General features: G+C 40.9%; 1 protein-coding gene across 7 annotated transcripts in view; it reads left to right on the top strand.

The window, feature by feature from the left end:
• sash1a (SAM and SH3 domain containing 1a) overlaps window positions 1–24,866 on the top strand; it is a gene marked incomplete at its 3' end in the record, with an annotated part of 169,927 nt that overhangs the window by 76,377 nt on the left and 68,684 nt on the right. Inside the window, exon 3 of one of the 7 annotated variants that reach the window (XM_080882105.1) lies at window positions 4,376–4,448. The exons of 5 other annotated variants lie outside the window; for them this stretch is intronic. Of the gene's footprint in view, window positions 1–4,375; window positions 4,449–23,183; window positions 23,328–24,866 lie in introns of those variants that run through there. One more of the 7 variants, XM_080882106.1, reaches the window with a different exon arrangement.

Below are 24,866 nucleotides of genomic sequence, written 5' to 3'. Positions count from 1 at the left end.
TAAATGTATGAGTCTAGCAGGACAAAAATCACAGTGGCAGTATATTTATTCTCTCCTTTTTTTTTGTTCCTGTAAGTAAAAATGCTGCAGTTTGCAGTGACAGTTTCGGGGGGGAACTGGGTATGAGATGAACTGCAAAAGAGATTCGAGTTTGGACTGTTTCATTGTTATGAGTCAGTCATGCTGTATGTTACCTAGAAACAGGTGACATAACCATGATGATTTGTTGGGTGTTTAACAAATGGCATTCAATAGATGTTTTGGTGCTGTTATAAATGTAAGTTTGAAGAGTTTAAGTAGCAGTCAGGTGCTGCTAATCAAAAGCAACTGATCATCAGTGAGCGTGATTGCAGCGTAAAAGCAGAGGTTTTGGCAGTTTCTGATCTGGAGCACTCAGGTGTGTGTTAACAAAATGCTGCAATCTTCACTGAAGTGGATATCTGAGCAATTTCACCCCAAGCTCAGACTGTGCAATGAAAGAAATTGCTAAAGACCAATGAGCTACATCTCAGACTCTACAGGCCTCAGTTAGCATGCTAAATGTTAAAGTTCAAGACAGTGCAATTAGAAAAAGACTGAACAAGTATGGATTGTTTGGAAAGATTGCCACAACAAAGCCTCTTCTCTCTTAAAAAAAGAGCATGGTCACATCTTGAGTTTCATCTGACTAAACCACAAGACTCCTGGAGCAATGTCTTTTGACAAAGGAAAAGAGCAAGCAGAGCATATCAACAGTAACTGTTAAACACAGTAGTGTTAATAAGTGTTGTAGTGATAATTTGGTGATTATCACTCCTTATCAAGCCGCAGGACCTGGCCAGCTTCCAGTCATTGAGCTGATAAATTCCTCTAGGTAAACATTGCATACCAAAGAGTCAAAAAAACACAGGACCTATGCAATGCTATTGTGAGGCCATCTGTCAAACAGCTAAAGCTTAGCCAAAACTAGCTTATGCAACACGACGATGATCTCAAGTACAGCAGCAAATCAATGACAATTTTTTTTTTTTTTTTTTTTTTTTTTTTTTTTTTTTAAACGAATGGCCTATCAATTTCAGACATGAACCCAATTAAAACACTGTGGTCCGTAAAGGTTATGAATGTCTGCAAACCTCAATGAACTGATCCAATGTTGTAAAGAAGGAACGGACAAAATTCTTCCACAACAATGTGAGAGACTGAGAAAGTCATACAGTAAATGACTATTTCAAGTTTTTGGTGATTAAAGTGATTTTGCAAGCTATTGAGTAATGAGGCGGACTTTCACAGGACTCTGGGGGATGTAAATATTTGAAGCGGTAAGAGGATAGATGTCTTAAGTAACTAACAGTTAATAGTGAACACTCCCTGCTCATGTTTTACATCTATCTCAACACTTTTTATCAACATCTTTTGAAGTGCAGTGAAAGGGCCACAGTGGCTTGCAAAAGTATTCGGTCCCCTTGAACTGTTCCGGACAAAGCGGATGAAAATGGATGGATGGATGGATAGCCACAAACATGAATCAATTTTATTGGAATTCCACGTGAAAGACCAATACAAAGTGGTGTACACGTGAGAAGTGGAACGAAAATCATACATGATTCCAAACATTTTTTACAAATAAATAACTGAAATGTGGGGTGTGCGTAATTATTCAGCCCCCTGAGTCAATATTTTGTAGAACCACCTTTTGCTGCAATTACAGCTGCCAGTCTTTTAGGGTGTGTCTCTACTAGCTTTGCACATCTAGAGACTGAAATCCTTGCCCATTCTTCTTTGCAAAACAGCTCCAGCTCAGTCAGATTAGATGGACAGCATTTGTGAACAGCAGTTTTCAGATCTTGCCACAGATTCTCGATTGGATTTAGATCTGGACTTTGACTGGGCCATTCTAACACATAGATATGTTTTGTTTTAAACCATTCCATTGTTGCCCTGGCTTTATGTTTAGGGTCGTTGTCCTGCTGGAAGGTGAACCTCCGCCCCAGTCTCAAGTCTTTTGCAGACTCCTAGAGGTTTTCCATGATTGCCCTGTGTTTGGCTCCATCCATCTTCCCATCAACTCTGACCAGCTTCCCTGTCCCTGCTGAAGAGAAGCACCCCGAGAGCATGATGCTGCCACCACCATATTTGACAGTGGGGATGGTGTGTTCAGAGTGAAGTGCAGTGTTAGTTTTCCGCCACACATAGCGTTTTGTATTTTGGCCAAAAAGTTCCATTTTGGTCTCATCTGACCAGAGCACCTTCTTCCACATGTTTGCTGTGTCCCCCACATGGCTTGTGGCAAACTGCAAACGGGACTTCTTATGGTTTTCTGTTAACAGTGGCTTTCTTCTTGCCACTCTTCCATAAAGGCCAACTTTGTGCAGTGCACAACTGATAGTTGTCCTATGGACAGATTCCCCCACCTGAGCTGTAGATCTCTGCAGCTCGTCCAGGAGTCACCATGGGCCTCTTGGCTGCATTTCTGATCAGCGCTCTCCTTGTTCGGCCTGCGAGTTTAGGTGGACGGCCTTGTCTTGGTAGGTTTACAGTTGTGCCATACTCCTTCCATTTCTGAATGATGGCTTGAACAGTGCTCCGTGGGATGTTCAAGGCTTGGGAAATCTTTTTGTAGCCTAAGCCTGCTTTAAATTTCTCAATAACTTTATCCCTGACCTGTCTGGTGTGTTCTTGGGACTTTATGGTGCCTCTGAGGCCGTCACAGAGCAGCTGTATTTGTACTGACATTAGATTACACACAGGTGCACTCTATTTAGTTATTAGCACTCATTAGGCAATGTCTATGGGCAACTGACTGCACTCAGACCAAAGGGGGCTGAATAATTATGCACACCCCACTTTTCAGTTATTTATTTGTAAAAAAAATGTTTGGAATCCTGTATGATTTTCATTCCACTTCTCACGTGTACACCACTTTGTGTTGGTCTTTCAGGTGAAATTCCAATAAAATTGATTCATGTTTGTGGCTGCAATGTGACAAAATGTGGGAAAGTTCAAGGGGGCCGAATACTTTTGCAAGCCACTGTATGTAGGTCACTCGATCACTTACATGGGAAATGCTCACTGACACTTGAAGCTTACATATCTATCCATCAATCTATCCAGGTTGGATTCACAGGGGGGCTGGAGTCTATCCGAAAAGTTATGGTGCGATAGGTGGGATACACCCTGGAAAGGGTCATCAGTCTATCGCAGGGCTAACTCGGAGAGAGCAGCACATAAGCGCACCACCGTGCTTCCCAAAACCATGTTAATTTTCTTTGCTTAAGGCTTAGATTAAACTGCTCGAAGTTTGATACATGATAGAAAAAAAGATCCAAAAATTAACACTGAATTAGTTTGTCAGTTTTTGGTTTCTTCTAAAATAAAATCAGAAGATAATTATATTTGGTTTAAAAAAATATGTTTAAAAATTGTTTCCTGTGAGAGAGAGTTTGAAAACCACAACTGTACCGTGGGCTGAGCCAGCGCCAACTGTAATTCAGCGTAAACCTCCAGCTCCAGCCAGCAGGCTGTAGAGAACATTTCAGTGCACGGGGAGTAATAACTTGTGTGTTATTGCAAACAGGAGGCTGTATTTCTCCTGGTGATCAGTCTTGCTGAGGGCAGCTCCTAGAGTAGCAAAAAAGAGTATGAAAAATAAATGAAAGGTTTTCCTTGAATATGAGCCTTCCCACACTGACAGCATTAAATTGTTAGCTGTAACTGAGCAAACGCCTCAAGCAATTTACCTCCGCAGAGTGCAAAAGAATGTCTTTTTTTTCCCCCTCTCATTCACTTTGTTAAGCAGATCACAGAAGCTCACAACGCGTCATTTGGCTGCCAGAGTAGATCTGGTGACATCTGCATGTCTGTAAAATGAAAACAGCGATACCTCATTAAATATTTGATACTGGCTCGCACTGTGCTTGGCCCGCTTCGACACTTCACTCAAATCCGTTCCAAGCACTTATAAAATGTGGTGAGTGTTTTGCTTGTCAGCTGTCCCACGCCTTGAGGTGGGACCCGGACCAGATGGGTACAGTAACGGCGAACTGAGCTGTAATACTGAACTGCTGCTGAACCCCTGTTCGCAGTGTAGTTCCTCGTCGCGACTATATTGACACACCTGACTTAAGAGTAATTGCTGCAGTTTACTTAAATCAATTAGTAATCCCAAGCATCATTAGCTGCTTATACTTTGCACCGGGCGATATCTCTCATTCAAATCACAGTGCTGATTCCTAACTCTGTAATGACTGGTTAAATGTCTTAATGATGCAATATGGTGATTAAATGACTTAGAGGATGGTGGTTTTGGAGTATTTGTACTGAAATACAATGTTTCCTCTGTTTCTTCCATGCACTTTCTGTGGACCCTGCCTGTAATGACTTCTTCCATTGCTTTCAGGTAAGAGTAATTCCCTGAATCCCCTGCGCTGGCTTTTATAATACATTCAGACAGATGTGCAACTACAGCAAAAGTGTGGACATCATTGTTTTTATTATACCTTTGTTATCACCTTGCATGTGCTCTAACACTGTCTCATTTTGTTCTTGTCTGCTGATTCTGCCACAATGCAACTAACCTAATTCAGTGAACCTAATTTTGTCATAGTTTAGTTTGCTTCACTGCCTGTGGGAGTCCAGTAAAAGAAACACACGGATGTTTCTGGTGAATTTCACCGAACAGCTCACTGAACCGTGAAACAAAATGACTTCCTAGAATGTTTTTTTTTTCTTTTCTCCCTTTTTTTTCATTTCGCTATGTGTCCACCTCTCTAATTCTCCACACATTTAGTCAAATAAGATGAAAGGGGAATTTAATAAAGTATCGCAGACACATGTAATTGGATAGACAAAGGCCTTCGGAAAGAAGCTCCACAGGAAAAAAAAAAAGACCCCAACAAGGTCACCCCATTCTTCTTCTGAGCACCCATTGAGCAGTTGAGAATAGGAACAGGAGAAGTGTGCGTGAGACAAGATAACACACAAGAATGGCATAGCGTAATTGAGATATCAATCAAGGAGGTTATTTCAGGGGTAATTGCTGAGGTCCTTTGGTTTGTGTTTGTGTGAGTGTGTGTGAGAGTGAGAGAGAGCAGATTCAGTGGTGGAGGGGAAAAACCAGTGGATAGTCTTTATAATCCATCATTCATCTTGGTAGAATAGTCTGTATATTTATTCCTGTTTTTCTCTGCTTATTTTTTTCATGTTCCAAGGTTGAGAGATTTTTCGCATTAACAAAATAAATAAATAAATCTGCTTCCTGTTTACTCTTAGAATAATAGCTTAGTTTTTGTTATGGCTACGAGAGTCTCTAGGCCTAGTTTTATATTTTTATTTATTTATTTGTTTAGTTTTAATCCACAAGTCTGAGAGAGGTAATTTAAGAAATGCGTGCACTTATTTTTGGTCTATCTGTAGTCTGACGGATGACAGTAGATGACAAATAAAATTTGCTTGTGGGTTGCACTTGTCATGCTTTGCTAATATAGATGCATGTCTTTTCTCTAACTGGCACCTTATTTTGAAATGGAGCTCTTCTGTGACATTCATACAGTACTTTATGTTTATGCATGTGGAATGTTTCATTTTATTAAATGCCAATCCGCTCTTGCATTTGTATGGATGGCCATTTGAGACTTTTTGAGAGGCATCGAGCTTTGTTTTAAGGGCATCACAGTGCTCATGAATATTCCATTTCCTCATGAGATTACTTCCTGTAATAACACTGCTGCTCAGCTCCTCAAGGACATACCACTACAGAAGCTACAGCCTCTGCTTCGGGCACACACACTTGTACACACTTTTTTTCTTAAAAATGCCACCGGCTTTCCTTGCATACATCCCCCATGTAAAACACACACACACACACACACACACACACACACACACACACACACACACACACACACACACACATATCCAGGTAGATTATGTCTATCTTGGCATATGAATGTTCATTTTTAATTTGCCATTTTCTGCACAAGTGCTCTCTGATAATACTCCCTGCATGGTTAAGTTTGAGAATAAGCTTTTATAATATATACTATATTACGTGATTATTTATAATATCAGTGACATAGTTGCTCAAGTATGGTGAAGAAAGCAAAAGTACGCAGGCTCTCAGCAACCTTGCTTTTACATAGGAATATAACCCGAATACAACCAGTAGGAAACCATTTGAGTTGAGTTTTGCAATTGCAAAGAAAATGCATCACAGATAAGTCGCAGTCGTCAAAGCAGACTGGCTTCGATTGATTGCAACATGTATGCAATTTTATAAATCTGCAATTCATAAATTAGAAGGAGGTTATTTGCAAACTGATCTGTCGGCGAATGAGTATGGTCACTCTGAATTGGAAACTGGTTGTCCCCCATCAGATGACCATGCCGTTGAAAGTGGTTTCTGCAGGTACTTGCAACTATTCAGTTGGTCGTTGCAGCTACTTGCAATCTGTCTTTTAGTAAATTAATTCAATGCAGTCACCAGTCAAATACTGTTTTTGGTGAGTTTTTGTTGTTGTTGTTTTCCCCTCTTTTCCTGGATGCAAGAAGGTTGCCGTCCTAATTTTACTCTGTGACTGAGCCATAATCCACAGACACAAAAGGGTGGGGGGTGTTGGTTTACTAAGTATTATGTATTTCACAAACTTATTAGCTTATCTTGAAGACACCACTTGATTCCTTTTGATCAGAGATGGAAAATGTAAAGTAAAATCTCCAGCGTTATTCCAACGTTGAAGTTTATCAGTATTTTTGGAGGAGCAAAGGAAAGCGCTAATTTTTCTTTTTGCTAGATGTTGTCAAAAGTAGCTTTACAAAAATGGAAGTACAAAGCTGTGCAAACGCCACACAGAAAGATCCCAACCAGATGGAGTCAAACTTGGGACCTTATTGCTGTGAGGGAACCACCGTGCTACCCTAAAATTGCAAAACTGGCTGTACATTAGAGCCATGTGGATAGATCAAAATATCGATACCAGTGCTGTTGTTGGTATCAGATTGCTACTAGCGTGACTGGAACAGTTTCTGTCCTGTAAACTCAGTATGTAGCCCACTGAATTGTGTTAAATTAAGAATTCTTTTGTAACCGAAAAGAAAATACTCAAACATGCACTATGAAAAATATCAGAACCTTCTTTTGTCTGTTATTTATACCCTATAGCACATTTAAACTGCAGAAGTTGGTCCTTCAGAGACGGGCACAATTAATACTCTGCCCCCCAAATACCCAAGTTTAGAGCACATGAAAGCTGAAAGGTGTGTTTTGTTGTGTTAACTAATTATTGTGGAAACTAAAAATTACAGTGATTTAGAGGTCATTAAAATGTGCTCTGGAAAGTGATGATTCATCCCATAAGTAATGACACACTGCCTACATAAGCTCTCTTACATAAGCTGCCTTATTAAGTTAAAAGTATTGGTATCAATATTAATGTCAATATAGTGGCCCTGTATTTACTTTGTGTAGCGCAGCACAAGGGCCTACTGCTGAAAAGTTAAGCTTTTTTATAATGCTACTGGTTTTATATCACACAAGATGGTAACTTTGGAGCATTGTTTAGGTCTTTGAAATTTTTGAAAGAATGTCTTTGTCTAATCTGTCTGCTAGCAAAGTCAGTGTAGAGACATGGATTGTTTTCCTCTCTGGTCATCACATCTGTCCTTGAGCACTGCAAAATTGGATTCTTTCCAGTTATTATTTTGGTGTGTCTTAAAAGTTAACACAAAAAGATGGATAACCTACAGGAGACACAACTACAGATGAATAAGAGAAAAATGTGTTCTTTAATATTTGTTCTTTAACATCTGCAGCATATGGGAGGGTGTTTGCTGCAGATATTACATTTTTGGTAAATCTAAAAGTGAAAGTCCAAGACCAGGTTTTTACTTCTCTTTATTTTATTTAATCAATACCATTTTATCTTTGGCATTTTGGTATCTTCTTCCAAATCCATTTCTCATTACCCTTAAAATCCCATTCTCTGCCACTCCTTTGAAAGCAGCCATGTTATTAATGACACACAACTTCACTATCAACCCTTCATTGGCAAAACCCTGTGCATGTTCACACCATTCAGCGATCACTTGACAGACATGCGAAACATCCAATTATTGGCTACCAGCAAACAATTATTCGCATTATTCGCCCAATCATCACCGAAGACCGGCAATTAATCTTGGCTCCAGCCAGCCATGAAACAGACATGATGGGCACATTAGAAGAGCAGTCCAGGGTGGTGATGTGGTGAAGGAGGAGGATGTTTGAGCATGTTGTCAACAGGCCTGAGATGTGGATGACAAATGGCCAGTGCTGGTTTCTCATCAAACTGATGTCTGTGTTATTCGTGGCTCAGTGTTTGATTAGATAATGCAGTTTCAAAAGAGAGCAAAAAGATTAAAGGCACCTTTTATGTGGAATTAGACACCCCCACCCCCAGAATCAGCATATTGATCAGGGGGTTATCAATCAATCAATCTATATATTGGTTAGTCACCATCAACGGCCTTGATCTGTGATTGCTTTCATCCTTGAACATGTCAAGATTTTATTTTCCGTGTGTGCCCCAGTTTCTTCTTTCTTTGATCGCTATCTCTTTGTACCATAGCAAAGAACCATCAAAGTTCAGCACCTGTACTGTGTTTAATGTGATTTACTGAGATTTACTGAATAAAGACAACACCAGTCAGCTAGCTGGAGGTTGTAGTTAACAATCTGCTTCAGATTCTTTGGAAAAATTGGCTTTAAGTTTGATCTTTAATTTGGGATTTTTTGTCCTCTTTGAAATAAGTCTCTTTTTTTCTTGCATTGTCTTACTATGTATTCCGTTTTAATTAAATATGTTTATGAGTACAGCCCTTTCTCATTCATGAATGCTGAGAGGAAAGGGAAACATTAAAAAAAAATAGCTGTGCTGTTTCATAAATTGCTTGCTGCCTATGGGACATGAAAAAGACTTTGACTAGGCTGGCTGATGCTGACATAAAAGCTGTCTGGTGCTTTTGAAGGCGCAAGCCTTTGAGAACTGACGCTCTGAATCTGCACTTTGTCTGAGCTACTGGAACTGTGCTGCTGCTGCTGGGGACCAAATACAAGGCAATATTTAATCAAATGGAATTGAAAAATACAGTTCTGTCCACTGAGATGTTGTTAGATTGACAAGTATTTATCAAAATTCCCATTATTGAATGTCTCTCAAAGTGTGTTTCAGGCTTTTCTGTCGAGAACGCTCACATGTACATTCGCACGTAGGCTAATGCCTGGTATAGAAGGAATTGCTGCATTAAAGACTAACAGCTTGCCTATTAAATGCAATTCCGGTGTATTTTTAAAGAGAGAGAGACATGCAAGCTGGCGGAAAAGTGAGACGGAGACACAGAGGGCAAGAAAGGAAAATCACAGATAGTCATCATTATCTAGCTCCAGTCCACCCAGCAGTGGAGCAGATCAATACAGTGTACCCAGCATGGCTCTGCAGTGGAACCAGCTCCACAAAACCTCTCATTACTGCCCACACTCTCATTACTACACACACAAACCCACACACTTTCAGTCACAGGGCTGCAAGTGCATGCACACACATGCACTGTTCGCACTTGCGAACATGCCTATGCATATTGTGTTTATGTGTCACTCTTAGGCAGTCCTTCAGCAAACGTTGCCCACACATTACACATCTGAATAAACATGTGCTTTGATTTTCCCTTGTTTCAGATGTTGCAGCGCTTGGTTAACTGGTTGTAAAGAATTTGAATGAATCCAGAGTGGTGGCCTTTTTGTGAGTGTGCATTAGGGTGCGGTTTATTGAGTAGTATCCCATAGATTGGTTTTGTTACAGTAAAGCGTAAATCCCATTAACGTGTCAGCCCTTATAGTTTCACATGCACACTTCCAATTATTCCAAATCCCAATCTCAGTGAAATTAGGTCATGATATTTACTGTGTTAACGAGTTTCTATTTTTGCATAATTATCATGGAGTTGGTGGGATTGGAGGAGGGAATTGAGTCTCAATATAATCCTCCATGCCTCTAGTGAATGTATTGTATGTAAGGCAAGTTGATCTGTGCTCTGGGTTGGTTGTAGGAAGATCTATCAGCCTCCTTATTTGACTCTTTGATTGAGAATTTTTTTTTTTCTCTTTCTTTTTTTAGAGATGGAACAAGGTTTTGGGATATCTTTTTACTCACTGTTGTATACATTTAATATATTTGTTTAAAAAAAATGTCAAGTGCATCTGCCCTTCTTGAAGAGCAGTATGCATTTATGTGAGCTCTCCAGTACTTTGGAGCACCCCAAGGGTCCTCAAGCTCTGTTTTGCATTCACCATGAAGTTCAACAAGCCAAAGGATGCCGACACCAAACTGTAGCACAGAGCTCTGTTTTTCTCACTCTTAATCAAATCAAGGACAGGCTGTTTGTACAGCAGTTTGCAGACTTTCATTGCATTCATTTTCCCCTTGTGACTCTTGATGCATGTAAAATGAAGTTGGTGGTGCTCAGGGGACTGGAAGGCGCTAGACAGTCACTCTGGCAGAGTGGAAATCTGATCCAGAAAATACAGCTGTGCGTATCGGTGTGTTTTGTGTCATTTCCTCACACACACAGGAACACCAGATGTTCTTCTGTATTTTATTGCTAGCTGCCCCAGGAGAGAGTAGAGCCACCTGCTGGATGAGCTCTGCTGCTGGTGCACCATGACCTTGTATATGTATAGAAGCTTCCATCTGCTTCCTTTGCACACCATACAGCTGTGGCTTACTCATAAGGATTGCCACCTCATAAAGACTAAACTAAGTTCAAAGAAGGAAGAGCATGATTTTCTTTTTGATTTAATAAATGAAATGTATCCTGTGTGTGGTTTAAATAATGTATGTGGCTGTGGAGTCTACACAGTGAGCCTGTCAGCACATGTTTTTTTTATTAATAGTGCAGAATTTGAATGTGTAAGTTGAATGAAAAGTTGGTTTACTTATTAATGCACCACAATTGTAACTCTAGGATTCATCTTACTCAATCAAGGAATTTTGGTGAATGCTTCCTTTGTGGAAGCGTGTATAACCAAGCTCATATGAGACTGACTTGTGCATCGATGTTTTCCCCATGTTATCTTTTCAACCTGTCATGACTTAGTGATACAAAATCAGCGTGATCGGCTGTCACCCTCTGAATGCATTAGTTTGAAGCCAAATCAAAAGAGAGAGACGCATTATGTATTTAAGCTCCTTTCATCTTACTCTCACATTCCCAGCCTTCATATTTCAGTGAAAATTGCCATGGCAACGTGTCTGTAAGGCATCGGTGCGAGAGTTTAAGGGACGGAGAAAAGACTGAGCAAAAAATAGAAAAACCAAAAAACATAGCAGCTTTGGGCAGAGAAAAGCAGGCAGCAAAAGAAGGAAGGTGTTTCTCTTTCAGTGGGTTTACAAATGCAGCGCCTTAGTATGGTTGTAGTCAACCAAAGAACATCTTGATCGGCTAAAATCGTATTCTCTCTTCAGCCAGTGGATTTATCATGGAAGGGTGCAATATCTCTAGATTAACTAGAGTGCACCTTTAGCCTCATAAGCCTAAATAATCAACATAATGAACTATCACTTAAAACTCTGCAACTTTTTTTTTTACCTGAACAACAACAACAACAGATTCTGAGCCCACACAGTCCTCCATCATTTTAATACTTAAATGATAAGTAAATAAAATGATCAGTAGACCAAACATAATAAAATATGCCAGTTCTGATATGTTGACAAAAATCCCCAAAGTTTAAACATGAAAGCTGCTGGAGCATTTTAGCATTAAGGAAGAGGATTAGGCTACTAAAAAAAATCTTTAGGTCATGACCTTTTTCATAATTATTATTATTATTATTATTATTATTATTCAGTATGAATAATTTATTCCCATGACAAAATGCAAACTTCTTAAGTTTATAATCAACTTTTTGGCCATCAACTAAGTTCAGTATCAGTATACAATAAATAGGTTTGACATAGGAATCTCCTAATAGTTTGGGTAACTCACCCTGATTTGCCTCTTGTAGCCTGTTTGTTAGGGGGAAAAAAACAAACCTTTTTTTTAATGTGACTACAGCCCTATTAGTTTGTCCAGTTTAAAAAAAAAAAATAAAATAAAATAAAATAACAATCTATAATCTGATGGCTGGATTATTAAGTGAATATTTGATATCAAAAAACACCTGGATTCACTCAATATGGCTCTTTCCTTCCTGGCTGAAGGCTTCCTGTGTGACCAGAATGCCGTGGGCCTCTGGTGCAGTTTCAGTACAAAGTACAGTGCGGTTGAGAAGAACTTGAAACAATCCTATGGTAAAAGGATTATTCTAGTTTAGGTGGTAACATTTTTTTTTCATGGGCCTTTAAAGTATTTTCAGACTAAGTATCTGATTGGGAAAGTAATATACCCTGCAAAAAAGCCCAATGTTTTGTTATTTGTAATTTTATTCTGGGCACCCAGGTAACTTTTGCTGATCGTAAACAGAATCATTAGACCTGATAAGATTGTACACATTTTGCAGAGACGTACTGTCAATCCATAACAGCAGTCTTAGGTAAATTTCATGTTAATAAGTAAAATTGGGAGATATATCCTTTGGCTTTATTTTATAAATATTAAAGTCACTGTTATTGTTGCACTCAATATCCCATTTCATTCTTTAATGAAGTAGAATAAACCTACTGAAGCCAGCACAATTTTTTTTTCTTTTGTGTGTGTGTGTGTGTGTGTGTGTGTGTGTGTGTGTGTGTGTGTGTGTGTGTGTGTGTGTGTGTGTGTGTGTGTGTGTGTGTGTGTGTGTGTGTGTGTGTGTGTGTGTGTGTACTCGTTGTGCTGCGCTCATTCACACAGCCTAAGGAAGAGAGGGTTACAGTAGGAGTATTTCCCAGTGCTCTCAGTAAAGGAACTGATCTAAGCTGTTTCCCATTGGCATTAAATATGCATTAGTCCCAGCCTTTCATGTGGGCGCTGAGCTGTGTTTTGTGTAAGAAGTCCTGAGGATATTTTCTGATACTTGGAGCCCACCAATTTTTTATCTCCATCTTTTAATTAAGGAGGAGAATGAGGTCTGTAAGAAAGCAAGCTAATCTTTATTAAATGGAATTTCTGGGACACTGATTTGCTTCAGGGCTAGTTACAAAACATCCTGCCAACAAACACTACAAACCCCCAGCACTAAAATCTATTCTCATCAATTAACCTTGAGAAACCAAGGGAAAAGACCACACTGACATTATACGGCATGGTATTAACATTGCCTAATAATCATCTCTACCCCTTACCTGTTATTTCATTCATTCTCTTTGAATAATGTCATCCGAGGGTCTAGTCCCTGACAGAATCCCACGTTCACCCTGTCAGTAAGCTATCACCAGCTCAGGCGTTGTGCACAGCTTGTGGGCCTCGAGCTTGGTTCTTTCTTGTATAAAGACACGGTAATCAATCTTTTTTTGACAGGCTTTAATGGAAGGGTAGGGGGTCTATGCCCACGTTGGGCATTCCCAGAAAGGGGTGATTCTTAATCCCAACATTGTGCTGGCTGGTGTGGCCACCTCTGGTTGCCCTTATTTCCCCTCTACTGGCAGGTTGGCCCTCCGCTGTTCTATTATCCCTCTATCTGTAATTAAACGCAGCCAAAGGGAACTGAGATGGAGCGAGAAAGGGGAAGAGCTCAGGCTGGGTGTCCATGTTTCACACAAAGGGTTTCTGACAGGAAGGATCTGCGGCTTTCCATGACCCGAGGGGTGGGTGGGTGTGTGTGTGTGTGTGTGTGTGTGTGTGTGTGTTAACGTTAAGTCCTCATACCGTAAAGGTTAGAAAGGGATTACTGTAACGTTAGCCAAAATAATAAAGCTGGAGAATTGATCAACTGTCCATCAGATACAGCGCACAAACCTTTAAAATCGCACAATTTGGACATACAGCCTGTCTTGTGCAATAACTAATGCTGTCCATTCCCTCCGGAGACCTAATTTTGTCATGAAAGCCATAAGCTCACCTTAGAACGAGTGCAGAAGCCTGCACCCCTATCTCATTCTTTGTGGGGGTTGTAGGTGTGGGTAAATAATGGTGATACTCAACAATTCTCACCAGCACACTCTATGACTGTAATTTCACACAATTTAAGCACGCTCTATTCACACTCATAAATCTCAAACTTCTCCCCATTTCTTCCCCCCATCTTTCCTCTGGAGACCTGCAAATGTTAATGCCAGTGTTTTGTGAGTGTAACCCCTTGCCAAGGCTCTATCTGTGGGCCCACGCTGGCTAGAATTGGACAAGATTGGAACCTGTCGCAGTAATGGGGTCTCTGACCCAGTAGGGCCATCACAGACCGTCTTTGTGTGTATAGGTGTGTAGAGGTTCATATACACAGGTCTGTGCATGTGCTGTGATTTATAGGGACACAAACCTTCCAATAGAGCCTGAAGGGCATGGCTGGGCTTCCATAAATAAGCAGCCTTGGTTATCAGCAAGGTAGGAAATATTGATTATTTTAAATGGCTATCGCATTACTCTCATAAATATGCATCGATTGCACATCATCGGGTTGATGTCCTTCGATTTGGTTTTGAAAAATGCGAAACCGTTAGCAGCTCATGAAATAAACAGCCATTTGTAAAATCTTATTTATCTCCTGAAGGCTCCTTTGAGAAAACGTTGTTTACGAACAGGCTATCCCGACTGAATTACTGAATTCAAGGATGAAAAAAAAAAAAAGGACAGACTATACCCACAGTCGTATAAATTGCTGCAGGATAACTATCATTTATCTTATAACCCCAAACCATACAAAACGGAGAAACCTCTACTTTTCCAGGAACCTTTGGAATCATTTCCTAGTAGTGTTATCCATCAGTCGTGTTACAGCCCATTGAAAGAAAACAAAATGTCAGTCGCCCCAGAATAGACCCCATGAACCATCATCTCCATGTTCCACTACAGTTTAAACCACCATACCTTCCAGATACAAGACTTTACCAAAGTACAATCACAGTGTCTGCAAAATATACAACACATCATTAACTGTGGTCTACCTCTGGTTATTTAATACACTGTTTCTTCTCTCTGCGAACCTCCCCCCCGGTGGAAAAGCCTCAGGAGTATAGATGGTTCGTGGATACCACTGCCAACACAGGAATTTTGAAACCCAAGTCAGCACTCATTCTAAGATGAACTGCGCTTTACCTCTTGCCTCTTTCTTCTGTGCATTAACTCCGGAGAATTTTGGCTGTCGGCTTTTCCCTCGTTTCCTCCAGTAGCTGCTGAGAAGGGGTGATCACTTTGACGTCGCTGAGCCTTGCTCACCGTGGGTGTAAATAATCAGATTTGTGACAAGAAGGGCCGCTAGTCAGAGGAGGTGAGAATTGAATTTTTGAACTCTCATCTTATTGTTCTGGTATGAATCATCTTCAGCCGATAAAACAGCATGCCTCCGCTGTTCTCATGAAGAGAAACTGAATTACTCGTTTGAAACTGAGGCGAGCAGCGATTAAAGCTGATTCGGCGACTGGCAAAGGGACTCGTGCAGCGTGCCAAGATGCATCTATGCATCCCATCTTTGATAGATTTGGCTACTGTATTAAATAAGTGAAAGCTTCTTACATTAATCAGAATGCTTTGTTTGGGGAAAAAAAATTGTTGGAAACCCCAGAGAATAACTCAAAAAGCAATATTGTTTTACACACCCACCCAAATTAGGGAATGTAAGTTGTCACCATGTCAAGTAAGATAATTAAGATGCTTTCCAACGGCATTGTTGACAGAGTTGTAAAAAACAAACAAACACGAAAACACTTGTATGTCTCGTGCATCTTTGTTGTTTGAATCACCACAAAAATGGTGAGACAAGTGTGTGCTGACAGGCTGAATTTTGTGAAGCCTACACAAACGCAAGAGTTAAATGTGATGGTGAAAAAGAAAAAGAGGGAAAGACCACTGACCCGAGTTCAACATGCTGTTGCTCACTGCTCTGTGGCCTGGATGGAGAATCCAACTTTATTATGTAACACCAGTGACTGTAAGCTCAACAAACAGGGTTGAGGTTGGGCTGGAGCCCATCCCAGCTGTCAAAGGGCAAGAGGCGGGGTACGCCACTGACGGGTTGCCAAGTATCACGAGGAGATCTTAGGAGAACTTAACATGCTTATCTTTGTACTGTGGGAGGAAGTGGAAGTAACCAGAGAGAACATGCAAGCTCCAGCCAGCAGATTCAAACCCAGCACCTATTTGTTGTGAAGCAGTAGTGCTAACCACCACACCCACGTGCCTGTGTGATACACAGTGCGTAAAATAAAGAATGATCCCTTTTCAAAAGGCATAGATATAGAAGCTTACGGTAAATTTTGAAATGCTTAGCTGAATATAAAGTTTAACATAGCAAAACTTACAACGTGTCCCCTTCATGACACGTGGATTATGCTTATATGATTTTCAAACATGCCCCATATAATTCTGAGCCTGTTTGGAGCCACTGCAGCCACTGCTGCTGTTGTGCTGCCTACCGGCAACCACGTGAAACTTGCGAATCCCCTATTTAACAGTACATGGGACTGGTGAGTGGCTGGGGAATTAAAGCCCTTAAAAATAGGATTATTCTTTTTCATACACCCTGTATGTTAATATAATATCATACTTTTTCAAATGCAAGTGTCCTTCATACCCAAAGTGTAAATTTTTACTAATCGGTCATCAAATAGCTTGACAGTCATTACTTTTCTGTAAAGGATAGAATTGTAGCGCTTTGCCTCCATTCAATTTATTTTTCCCCACCATTTATCAACCTCTAAACTAAATTCTCTCCATGGCTGAAGCCTGTGGATGAGATTTTATTCATAATTTTCCTCAAAATAAAAGTTTTAAACACGTTAATAAATGAGTTCCCTGGAGCCTGACCGAGCAGGACATGAGCAGATTCAGCCTGGAGGCAAGGCCTTGAATAGAAAGAGCAGCGGAGAGCTTGATCTGTCTTTATGCGCTTTTAATTACACACGGCCGGATGGCCTTCAATCCCCAGAGAGCTGAGGTGAAGCTCACGTCAAGACCAGAAAGAGACGGGGAGAGGGGAAGGATCACCTGCACCTCTGAGGGCAGCGCGAGGTTAATTCAGCAGACACATTACAAGAGCCACAGGCGGCTGTCAATCATTCCACAGTATTTTGACTGACATGTAGTGAAAAAAACTGTCAGTTAGCAGTAGACTCACAACCCTTACTCTACATGGATTTACTGCCCGTGTTTTAGAACACGTATGCATATTTCCCCAGGAAGGAAAACCCTCTTTACGTTTCCAGTTTGTAGAGAAACCTCAGCTGAGTTAATGTGCTTAGCTTTTTGCAAAAATGTAATGTTTCATTTTAATGATCAACTGGCAGGTAGCTAGTGCTCTGTAGTGGGTAATGTGAGAAGACATATGGTTTGTAAAACTGACTGATCAGAAAGACAACAGATAAGATCAAGTTAAGGCTAGTTTGTGTGTATTTGTGTGTGTCTGCTGCCCATATTCACATTAGACTGAATATGCTCATTCACGTGCAGCTATCAACAATTGCACGTCCACATAGATTCTCTGTTGAGTCCAATTTTTCCCATTACAGTATCCCAAATTGCAAATTCTCCCTGGTGGGCTTTACCATCTATACTGTTCTTTCTCGCTGTTTTCTCTCACACATTTACTTTCAAACACATTTTGTCAACACACATTCCAACAGTTCAGAGCACGCTGAACAGCAAGATCAGAGGGAATAAAACACTCACACAGAGAGAGCTTTTATGTATCGGAAACCCTTTTCATTCTTATGAATCTCACCTCCCAGAACAGTACTTTTCTACGAAATGAGTGCTATAGCCTCAAGGCAATGTCAAGGTGAAGGAAACGTGTCAGCGCCTCCCTGTTGAGCTTTTTCTCGCTCCGGCTCTCTCCAGTTAATGACTCGAGTGTGGAGAGTGTTACCCTAGCTAGGCCTGGCCAGATGAGCCCAGAGGAGATGGCCAGACTGTAATCACAGGCAATCATCAGCTCTCTTCCTAGATCTCTGCTACTCTGGACTGAACGGTATGGTCCTAAACCCGTGATTTGAGCCGTAAGGTGAGTGAGACCGAAGGAAAGGGGAGGGAGAGGATAAACAATAAAGGTTTACACTATGAAGTATGCACAATTGAGAGATTATAGTGATGTTCATGGTCTTTATTTGGTGTGTTAACATGCTAAAACACAAATTTTATTTGAAGACAGGTATTTAAATGTGGTTACATTTTGACTGGAGGGGGGGGTTACATGAAAAAGTCCTTATCACCAAGACACGAAATTCTTTAAAATCTATTAAATATTGCCTAGAGAGCAGTAGGCCCGGGTTTGAGTCTGACCTGTGGCCCTTTGTCTTCCCCTTTCTGTCATCACTTTCCCATCTATCTACAATGTGTCTACCCAATAAAGGCTAGAAGGCCAAAAAAATCATCTTAAAAAAAAAATAAGAAAAGAAAATCCATTTAAGAGTTGCTCAGACTTTTATAGTAAATCTGGGACGAGTGAATGCCAAGGAAACACCAACATGGTGTGAATTCACAACGATGCGTATCTGTCTGAAATTTCCTGGCAGTCAGTTCAAAGGTGTCTGTAGTGGTAGACCGATCAGTTAACCAACAGATCAATAAAAAGCTGTATGAGTAAGTAAGACAGTCTGGGGAAAAAAAATGAGGGTTGCAGTGCAAGTATGAGAAAATGTCCATAATAATTAGTCATCGTAGCTGCAATTTGACTCAATCTTGGTTGGTCCACCGCTGATAACTGCGAAAACTTCAATCGTAATGACATTGGCCTTCTTCTGACTTTCTCTAGTGCAGAGAATTCACAGCACCTGAGTGGGTGTAAAATAAACAATCCACCCCTCATTCAAGAAATCTTCAAACTCCACACAAACAAAAAAAAAAAAGATCCACAAGCATGTCTCACTGCAGGTCAGTAAGAAGACTACAGAAGGTAACCCTATTAAAAAAATAAATAAATAAAATCATGCAGCTTGACGTGGTGGGTCCAGGGACTGTGACTTCAAAATCCTCGAGGCTAAAACTAATGGAGTTCTGCTTCTTCCAGCTTGTCTGTCTCTCTTCATCAAAACACAACAACCCCCACATAGCCTGCAGCACTGATAGTAATATGCGATACAGAATGGTTGTTCGTTTAATTTTACAGCCAGGCATGCTGGTGTCACTCAAAAAAAAAAAAACCCTGAAAAAATAGTCTAATCTACCTGGACTGATGGACAGAAAGAGCCATGTTTTTGCAGTCATGCCAGCTCTGTCTTTGGAGCTGTAAACTTTTACATGTCAGTGGTGCTGTGTGAGAGAAAAGCCTTGGACTTTTTGTCTCCTACCCTCAATCCTACGTGCTCTGCGGTTGAGTCTGGTTGTCTGCTTTCTGCTGTGGTCTTTCATCACGTTCACTCCCCATTCTGGCATGCCTACTAGTATCTGTGTGGTTGTGTGTGTGTGGTTGTGTGTGGGGGGGATAAGACAAGAACTTTACTGCCATCTAGTGGCAACAAAACCACTGCCCTTCCTGTGGGGTCAAGGAGATCAAGAAAAAGAAATGCATGGAAAACAGTGGTGTGGAGTGTTGTCTAAACACTGTTCATATACATCTCTCATGTGTCTTTGTGGTGGTTGATGCTGGTACTTCATTAATGGGAGTCCATATTAGTGTAGCAGGTCAAGTTAAGTCAATGAGCAAGTGCTAATTCCTCTGCAGTCCTGTAGTGCACAGGACTGCAGAGGAATTAGCACTTGCTCATTGACTTAACTTGACGAGTGGCAGTGCGCCACTCGTCACACATTTGCATATAAATTGCTTTAAACGTGATGTTGCTCCTAAATTCCTTAACCACCACTTGTTTAAAATTCATGAATGCTTTTGAATTTTGTCAGGCATGGTTGAGCTGTCAAAAAAACCTTTGATACGTTTAAAAAAAAAAAACCCTGCAGGTGTGCATGCGCACAGGCATTTGGTCTGAGATTTTGTGAAATTCTCTCCTATTTTGTCTGTGAAAAGCTCTGGAAGCTCCCTCTGTCTCAAGCCGTCTCTCTCTTTATTTCTTTGTGTGTTTGTCCCCGCACGCGTGTGTGTATTCAGACTCATTACCCAGTCTTGGCTGGTGAAGAGAGCCTTGTCTCTGTGGGCATCGATGTGTTAATGTACACGGTCTAGTTATCTCTGGTTACCATAATCAGTATTCAGAAACAGTCTCTGCTGGAAGTGCAAATATTTTGTTAATTTTCAAACTGGGACTTGCAAAAACATGCATGTGAAACACTTTTTTTCCCCTGTAGATTTTAGATGTTTTGCACCACAGCTAACCTATTTCTAACCTTTTAATCAACATGAACAAACCAAGGTAGAACAATTAAAATTGGGCATGTCACAAATTGTTTTGGGCACAGGATACACCCATGCTCTGATGCTGCCTATCTATTGCTAGCGGGGGATCGGATTTTAGACAAATTCTCTTGTTCAGAGTTAATTTGTGTCTGCTGTTTGATTGTTTGCCTCAGGAGGAACAAGGATAGTGCTTAAAGTAATTGAATGGCCCATTTACATTCTACTAATTGATTGTGAGGGTTTCAATGAGGGGTTTTTTTCCTGTGTTGCCCTGTATAAGACAGAGTAGAGTCCAGCAAGAAGCAGCAAATGAAACCTTTACAATCAAACAATAAACAGATCAAGTAATTGTAATATGAAAATATATTGGGTTTTTTCCAAGATTTCGAAAAAATGTATATATTAGGCCATAATGTAGTGGATTACACATTCACCTGACAAACAAAAGTTCCCTGGGAGGAGAGACAAATCTATTCTTGTTAAAAAAAAATCTACCAAATCAGAAATGCAGAAATGGATGTGGTGACCCCTTGTGACAAGAGAGCAGCTTTATTTGCTTTGGGCTACATAAATTAAACAGTCAGCCTTAATAAATCCTGATCAAAAGCTATACTTCATAAACACTAGACACTAGAAAGGACTGCTCTTTAGGTCATCAAAGTATATCTGTTTGTCATAACTACAGTGACCTGCAAGTTCATGCAGTCAAAGCCAGTTAAGCAACAGTGGAATGCCTTTGATGTACCTGTACCTGCTTGTGCAGCTTCTTTCGAGTATGCGTGGCTATTTTACAGCATGCCCCTTTGAACTGTTTTGGGGTTTTGTTTTGTTTTTTTAATTTTTCAATTGCAGTGGCCATGCTCATTGGGTTTGTATCTAGCTTGCTAGCTGAAATTAAAAGAATACAAATCATTGCCTCTTGTTCATGCATTAGAAGGTTTTATGGGCTGTATTAAAGGCTGGAGCTTCGTGCTGCTTTTGTTATAACTGACTGATCTGAACTGAAGGTGTAATACGCAACATTGGGAACTGCCTCGTCTAGCGGCTAAAAAACATAAAAAATATTTAACTTCATCTGCAGGAAATGTGCTGTCTAACCACTTGAACAAAGAATGTTGACCACATTTTCTCAGTCTGCCTTCATCTGTATGTGTATACACTCCTAAAGACAGCCTGTTTATGTTCCCTGGTCTCTGCACATCCCTGAGATTCACTTGTGTGATTTATTTATTTTTCTTCTTTTCTTCTTCTTCCTTTTTTTTTTTTTTTTGCAAGTCCTTCGCTGCGCATTTACATGACCCCTTGCACTTTGTTTGCTTCTCTAAACGTTGTGATGGCAGGTCTAAACAGGATGCAGGTCAGCTGAAATGGTTTACACAGGAGATCCTGATGCATTTATTGCGTTGAGACAAAGCTGCACTGCTACACTTCAAACATCTACATGTAGCAGGAGTTGCAATGAGTTGCTGCACAGCTTGTCTTTACAGTTGAGCTATACATCTCGCCTCAGGCTCTCCAGCCCATCTTTACCAGCTTTGGAAACGCAGATGAAAATGCAAGCTGACCAAATAGACTTCCTCCTTTGTAGTTACAAGTTTTTAGCAGCTGCACATCACCTCTAGATATGGCTTCACAGTGTTTTGAGCTTCAGTTGCTTAAATAATGTGCACTGTTTCTGATTTGCCAGCATGTCATTGTCTGCTCACCATCACCCTCGCGTCTGAAAGAGTGGCGTACCCTATGCTATTTGGTTGTGTCAGCAACACTGACTTTGGTGAGCCATCTCCTGGCGAGTGGATGTAGGACATTTCTCTGGTACCTATCCAAGCCTATGTCTGCCCCGCCATTCCATTCCTCACTGTTACTATCTGTCATCCCCTCAGTTTCTCCTTCCTCCTCTCCCATGACCTCAAGGAGTCCTCAGGAGGTAAAGTTTTCCAAAATGGGAAGATTGTTTTTTTTTCCCTTCCTCCCCATCTGTCTCTTTGGTCTCGTTTTCCCTCTCACAAATTAGCATAGAAAAAGAAGAAAAAACACCCCAAACCTCAATGCTGAGTGACTCATTCAAATAATTGTTGCTTTAACTGTATCAAGTTACTCTTTTCTCTGACTCCCTTTTTACTTTTCTTCCTTTCCCCAGTACAGTGCGGTATCTGGGCCACTTGTGAATTGGGGCCTTTCAGTGAAAAGGCAGGAAAAAAACGAGTGACATCAGAGAGAGAGAAAGAGAGGGATCTAAAGTCGCCCTGTAATTTTCTGTTCTGTTTCTGTGATTGCATATATGACCATAACAGACAACCGGTTAGCTGGTTCACTTTGTACATGTACGTGTATATTACATTAGTAAAGATCCCCCATGTGTCTGTGTTTTATTTTAGCATGTTTGCGCTGCTTGTGTGTCTAGGTGGAGCTTGACATTGTTGACTTTTACAGCAAAACAGTTTTACAGGAGGGCTGTTCATAACCGAATAACAGAAAACAAAGAGACCCTCGCGTGTGTGTGAGTGTGTGTCTGTGTGTGTGCAATGAAAAGACAGTAAGAACAAAGAGACAAGAGATGGCGAAAGAAAAGGGGAGTGTACGGAGAAAGAGGAAGGCCAGAAAAAAACTCCACTTTTGAGAAGGAGAAGAAATTTGAGACATGTTGAAACATTTTTGGATAGAGGAGAGGAAAAGGGCAAGACATGCGGAGTGAAGGATGAGATCCCTCCCCCTGCCAAACTCGAGTTATACTCTTGACTATTCTATAGCTAACCCTTCCTCTTTTCCCCTCCTCTCCACGTCCCATGTGAGCAGCAGCCCGATGACTGGACCTCTGTGTGTCTCCACTCTGCTTACGCTTTGCTGCGCTCTGGCAGACATGCATTGTTCTCCACTGTACACTACTTGTTGCTCCCGTTCTTAAAGAGTTAGTTGGTGTTAGCTCGGCAGAAAGAGTGGGAGGAAAATACTCAGCGACAGCCTCGCGGTGAGTACTGACATTTTAATTTTTTAGAGAGGAATATTCTTGTCTCATTCATTTGTGGTGCCTGTCAAAAGGTTTTCAGTAGCATAACAAGTTTTTCTGAGGGATATCTTCAGTGGAAGATTTTTAAATAAGACAATCAGTTTGGCATGCCATGTAAAGAACATAATTCATTAGTTTTTTTTTCATTGAGTAAGTTGGTGAAAGACATGCTCTGGTAGTGAGAGCCCTTTTAGCTCGGCTCTTGTTTCTTTTGCTGACTCACTCTATTAACTTATTTCATATGGCTCCGTGGTGTGTAGAAGTGTGTTGTGTGCATGTGTTTGCCATTGTGTATAGTTTCTTAAGGAATTCTGTACAGATGCACGTGTATATGTCATTTAAATGTAATTATCAGCCCCTGGCCCTACCTGATGGTGTAAATGTGAGAATTTAACAAAGATGGAGGGAGCAAAACATAGGGGGGGGGGATGCTGGCATACAGCTGTTACTCACTGTTTGCTTCGCTCTCTCAGGTCTGTATTGATTTCCTTCTCTCTCCCCACTAAACGAGAACAATAGCTTCATGCCTGGCCAAGACCCCCCAGTAAATAACTCAGCTAAATATCTACAGCAAATCTCCAGCAAGATGTTGTTCATTGATTGCTTTGTCATCAGATGTGCACACACAAACACACACACATACATACGGAGGAGAAATACACAAACACTCAATCGGGCCTTGTCGTCTAGAGGGACTTCATTGTTTGGTGTGCATAATTGTTTGTGTGTATGTGTCTGTAAAGGCCTTGTCCAAAAAGGTCTTGGACAATGAAGTCTGTCACCGGGGGATGTGGATTTCTATCTCCCTCTCCTTCCCTCTCTCCCTTTGCTTTTCCTGTCCCAGTCTCCCTTCACATCTGGATCTCCCCACCAGCTGACAAGGAACAAGGGAGCGGATGGAGGGAGGAAAAAGGCATGGATTGGGGGGGGGGAAGAGAAGGTTAGAAATTGGAGGAAGGGGAGTGTATTTGAGCCAAAGTTCCCTCCATGCAGGAAGAGCAAACTTCACAATGTTATTGTGATTGTCTGATGTATGGGAGGAAGCGCAAACACTGCATGTGCGTAAACAAACACACACACACACACACACACACACACACACACACACACACACACACACACACACACACACACACACACACACACACACAGTCCTTCACACGCAGGACTTAAGTTCACATGCGTGCAAATACAGTAAATGAACATGGGCAAATGTACACACATTTAAACACATGCAATACACATTTAAAGGACTGTGAAGCCAGCGTTAAGCCGATTGAAGTGACACTCATGCGGCGTCACTATTTAGGCTCAGAGAAAAACTGGTGCCGGTGCTTGTTGGAGGGCTTTGGCCTTACCATGTGTCAAGTTTTTAATAGGAAATTTTGCACAAGGCTTTAGCTGTCGAAGCAAGTCCTTTTCCCTCTCGGTCTCTTTACTCTACTGCCTTCCAGCTCATTAGCCCATTGCTAAGCTATACTTGAAATTAAATCCGTTTCC

This window comes from Rhamphochromis sp. 'chilingali' (assembly GCF_963969265.1).
Source record: "Rhamphochromis sp. 'chilingali' genome assembly, chromosome: 5".
NCBI classification, from domain to species: Eukaryota; Metazoa; Chordata; class Actinopteri; order Cichliformes; family Cichlidae; genus Rhamphochromis; species Rhamphochromis sp. 'chilingali'.
Note: the sequence above shows the minus strand (reverse complement) of the source record. Positions and strands in the feature narration are given on the sequence as shown.